The sequence below is a fragment of the Solanum lycopersicum genome, chromosome 11 (assembly GCF_036512215.1).
Source record: "Solanum lycopersicum chromosome 11, SLM_r2.1".
In the NCBI taxonomy this organism is placed as follows: Eukaryota; Viridiplantae; Streptophyta; class Magnoliopsida; order Solanales; family Solanaceae; genus Solanum; species Solanum lycopersicum.
Window position 1 is genome coordinate 38524081 of NC_090810.1, and position 5428 is coordinate 38529508.

At 33.2% G+C, this 5428-nt stretch overlaps 1 long non-coding RNA gene across 1 annotated transcript; it reads left to right on the forward strand.

The window, feature by feature from the left end:
• The first annotated feature begins 1255 nt into the window (after nucleotides 1-1255).
• On the forward strand, nucleotides 1256-4617 carry LOC104644660 (uncharacterized). Its single transcript, XR_003244438.2, has 3 exons — nucleotides 1256-2096; nucleotides 3553-3610; nucleotides 4149-4617. It is a non-coding gene; the product is annotated as an uncharacterized lncRNA (long non-coding RNA).
• Nucleotides 4618-5428: the final 811 nt, after the last annotated feature.

Below are 5428 nucleotides of genomic sequence, written 5' to 3' on the forward strand. Positions count from 1 at the left end.
ATCACCATTTATGCTCATAGTGGTGGTTGTTGGTTAATGAATCTCCTACAAAAATTATACTTACTTAATATATAAGTAAAGTTGAGTTTGTTATTGTATTTTCTATAAAGAACTAAGTGTTTATATTGTTTTATAAGATTTTGATATATTGCAGATGTGTTGTTGCTTTATATTAATTCAAGTTATTCATGAGTTGAGCAGATCCAGGGTAAGTGTTTCTTCTTACTCCTTTTAAAGCTTAAGTTGTAGTCAGCATTCCGACCCGCATACTTGTACATTCAATGTACTGATGCCAGTTGTTCTGCATCATATGATAGGATGCAAACGCATAAAACAAGGATCAGTATCATCCAACACCTCGTTGATACAACTAAGCACTTGTAGTTAGTAGTGATCCTCCTTACATTATGGAGGACACATATTTATTGCTTTGCGTCTTTCTTTTTATAGGATATTGTGGGGTCTGTCCCAATATCTAACTTAGTATTATCGAGACTTGATAGACAGTCAGACGGTTTAGTTTTGAGTCTTTTCTTTGTTTTGCAGATGTTTTGCTATGAGACTTCAATGTCATATTAGGCAAGTTATTTAGTTCAAGTTATTTTATAAGAATGTTTTCTTGTATTGAGTTAACTCTTTTGTTGAGTTAAGGAAGCCAGACCAAGGGTCCACACAAGGCCAGCAATGGTCATTGAGTGTCGGCCACATCCGGGGTGTAGGATTGAGGCATAATAAATTTGAACAAATATCATTTTATATTAATTAAATTTCTCTTTTTGGTTCATTGTATTGTCGGTCAAAGTGTAAAGATAGTAATTACAAATGACATATTTTTTAGTTAGACCATGTTATTGGTTTATTAAAAAAATTATAGTGTCATTTATTTCAACATATGTTTTAGTAAGTTAATATGTAAATTGATGATAATTTCTGAGGTAAATATTTTTTATTGCGTTTTTATATTTTCTAATATTGCTCTTGTTCAATTATTTATGTTTCCTAATAAAGTCATGCTTAATAAAGACATTCCACTATTATGAACATTATGAATATACTTGTTATCTAATATTTAACAAACAAAAAAATTTAACTTGTATAAACGACTTAAGAATATTCTCGAGTACGTTATAATTCATTTTAAATTCTTAATATGATATAATGAATTTTGTTTCTCTTTTTTTTATCATCCAACCATTTGATACTTGAACATTATATGATTCATTATGAAATAATTCATAATAACCATCAAAAAGATTATAAATTTAAATTTTTGTATATACTTCAGTTTCATAATATCATCTATCTAAATTTGCGATTTGAAATCACTTAAGTGAAACTCATCCATATCCCTTTTTCATATTTTTTTTTATTTATTTGTGAAGGTTACTAACTTTTTTCAGTGATGCTTATTCTTTCTATCTGTAGATATCTATATGTTGAATAATTTCTATTACATTCAAAACATATTTCTTTGATTAATAATTTCTACATGTAAAAGGAATAAACACACAAAACTTGACACATCAAAAAATCTAGAGAGAGTTTTACTTGAGCAGTTACCTCTTTAAGATGCCGTTTGTAACATCTCATAACTCGTAATAGCCAAGAATAAGCTAAGAAACTAAAATTTCTCACTTTTGGAAAGAATAAGAAAAAACTGGAAAATTTCCCAAGTTTAAAAAAGTGAATTTTGGTCATTTTCAAACGGTCATAACTTCTAGTTTAGGATGAGTTAGAGTCAGTTCCTTATATGGTTGGAAATCCCTTCGAAAGATCTTTCCAACGACGCCAAGTTTGCACGATTTCGATATTGTATGAGGAAGATGCGCCTTTCGGACATTGGGTTGTTGTAGTGAGGAAAGTCCAATTTCGGATTTTAGTAAGGGCAAACTTGTCTTCTCACCCAACTATTTTCTAATTCATTTTAAAGGGTTACTAGGGGTTAAACTAAGCTTTAAGCTAGTTTTATAAAATTATATTGCACTTAGTGCTTGGGAGAAAACAGAAGAGAAGAAGGATAAATGAGAAAGGGCCAATAATTCATCAAGAACGCCAAGATCTTCTAGTGGAATTCGTCGCGGGTGATACCCATTAAGGTATGTTGGAGTTTTCGTGTTTAATTAATTCACCCACACATCAATTTGTTTCAATTTAGCAATAAGTGAGTTGATTTGATTTTAGAAGTGAAGTTTTTAAAGAAAAGTTTTGAATTCTAGTTGATTGAATTGTTGGCTGCCTTTGTTGGTTGAATTCTTATTTCTCCAGGTTATTTTTAAGTTGAATTGTTAGTGAGAGTACCAATAGTCCCAAGTGTTTGGTGAAAGGACTAGAAAGGTTTGGAGATGAAAAATGAGTTGAATAATTCGTCAGACACACCTGAAGTGCGCCAGAAACTGGCCTCATTCACTGAGGCCTGGCGCGCGCACGGCGCGCCACCAGAGCACCAGATCTAAGCCTCAGTCAACTGTGGCTGGCGCGGTACTCCACTAATACACCGAATCCGGCATTTTTCATCTAGTTTTAGTAGTTTATTCCTTCCAAGGTACATTAACACCTTCCAGTGATTCTAATTACTTCTAATGATTTCTAAACACCTAAAAATCATTAAAGAACTCAAAATCATAACCTTGAATTCATAATTCAATTCAAGAAAAGTTTGGATCAAAGTCAAGAAAGTTAAGAAGTCAAGTCTAAAGGTAAGAAGTAAGTTAAAGTGAAGTTCTTAAAGGTTTTCAAGAGTCTTATTTAAACATTTTAACTTTGTTTTAAGACTCAAGTTTCAAACTAAGTAAAGATTTAAAGTTGAGTTCATTTCTCAAAGGATATAAGAGAACCAAGTATTCCTTAGAAAGTTTATAAATGTTTTACATTTAAGTTAGGAAGAAACTAAGATTTCTTAAAAGAGTTTTGAACAATAAAAGGAACATTGATTCCAAAGGAGGTTTTAAAGATAAGTGTTGAGCAATTATCTCAACCCAAAAGAAAGGAAGTTATTTTAAAATCATGAGCTAAAGTATATTTTGGGAGTAATAGTAGGCACCGATGTGGGGATAAATGTTCATATTAAATCAAGTCCCCATGTAAACCATGTACCCATCATGGGGTTTAACGGGTCATATTTTTCATAAGATCACATAAGTTAAGCTAGTGTATCCACTAAGTTAAGGAGGTCTATATGAAGACAAAGTATAGAATAATTCTTGCTGTGTGAGCAAGACACTGTATCACCACTTAGGCTCATAGTGGTGGTTTACGGTTAAAGAATCTTCCACATAAACTATATTACTTTCATTATAAGTAAAGTTGAGTTTGTTATTGCATTATCTTTAACGAACTACGTTGTTTACACTGTTTTACAAGTTTTATGTACATCTATTGTACGTGTCTTTATTGCTTTATATTGAGTTAATATTTCATGAGTTGAGCGGAGACAAGGTAAGTTCTTCTTAATCCTTTCAAGATTTAAGTTGTTGTTAACATTCCAACTCTCATACTCATACATTCAATGTACTGACGCCACTTGTCCTGCATCATCTTATGATGCAAACATAGGTAACCAGGATCAGCATCATCCAGCGCCTCGTTGATCTAGTGAGCATTCTAGAAAGTGGTAGGCCTCCTTGCATTCCGAGGAAACTTTTATTCGCTTTCTAGTATTTCATTTAATATGATGTTGTGAGTTCTGTCTGAACATGCATCTTAGTATTTTAAGAGGCTTCATAGACAGTAGATAGTCAGTTTGAGTCTCTTATTTCTGTATTTCAGATTATTTGATTATGAGACTTAAGTGCCAGTTTGGCCAACATATTATTTCTTTAAGTAATATCATGAGATTGTTTTGTTTGAATTAAGTCTTTCGCTGAATTAAGTAAGTCAGACCAAGGGTTCGCTCAAGACAAGAAATATTCATTGGGCGTCGGCCACGTCCAAGGTGTAGACTCGGGGCATGACAAACTTGGTATCAGAATAGAGAGTTTAGGACGTTTAAGAGTCCTAGGGTGTCTTAGTCATCGGTGTGAAGCGCGCCACATCTATGATTAGAAGTCTACAACATTTAGGAATTTCTCACTTTCTTCATATTTCATTTTCGTACGTTAGAGTTTATCTCTAAAGTCTCTCTATCTAATTTGTGCTTTCACGTGTTTCAGATAACTATGCCTCCATGAAGAGCAGAAAGAGGTCATCTTGCTAGGAGGAATGTTGAACCTCAGGAACAGGAGTTACCTAATGCTCCTGAAGTGCAACCTCAGGGGGAGGTTACAAATGCTGAGTTCCGTGAGGCTATCCGGATGCTAAGCCAAGTGGTGACAAACCAAGTTGAGCAACAAAGGGGATCTCGACAAGAAGGTCTTGACACTTCAAGCATTCGTAGACAGTGGCGAGCCTCCTTGCATTTTGGAGTACACTTTTATTCGCTCTCTAGTATTTCATTTATAGAATATTGTGGGGCCTGTATGAACTTGCATCTTAGTATTGTAGAGGTTTCATAGAAAATCAGATAGTTAGTTTGAGTCTCATATTTCTGTATTTCAGATTATTTAATTATGAGACTTAAGTGCCAGTTTGGCCAACTTATTATTTCATGAAGTTATATCATGAGATTCTTTTATGTGTTAAGTCTTTCGCTGAGTTAAGTAAGCCAGACCAAGGGTTTGCTTAAGACCAACAATGGTCATTAGCTGCCGTCCACATTTAGGGTGTAGACTCGGGGCGTGACACCCTTTCAAAAACTTATAACAACCTAGAGAGAGAATTGTTACTTGATCTTTGAATTAGATATCTTTTGAGTAGTATTGAGCATCGATAATGGGAAGATTCCAAACACCTCACATTCTCCATTAACCACGTAGCCAACGTAGGTAAGAATCACACAGACGCTTGGGTTTTTACTCACTGCCTTTGAACAAATATTATTGTGGATCCATGAGTAGAATTCATTCTATGCCCTTACATAGTATAGGATAGTTTTGTTGGTATGGGTGAGACAATATATCATCACGCTCATAGTGATAGTTGTCGGTTGTAGAAACTCTAAAATTAATTCTCTTATATATATCATGTAGTAGGATTCACTATTCCTGCATTCTTAAAATATGTAACGACCCTCTAAGTCGTTTATGAATTTTACCCATTTTTCAAAGTTGAATCCTTTTAATAGTTTTTGTGAATAATTTATGACTTGTGGGAATGAGTGTTATAATTTTTAAAATAATTGAGAGTTATTTAAGTTTTATAAAATAATAAAAGGAAAATAAATGTACTAAGTCCAAAAAGGATTTTTAAGAAAAAAAAATTAAAAAAAATAACTAATAACAGAAAGCAAAGGGCTACGCCAATTGAAAAAAAAAAGGATTGAAAGATGCTGCTGTTGATACCAGCAACAGTCACACAAAAATTAAAAAAAAATAATTACATTACTGTAAGCAAC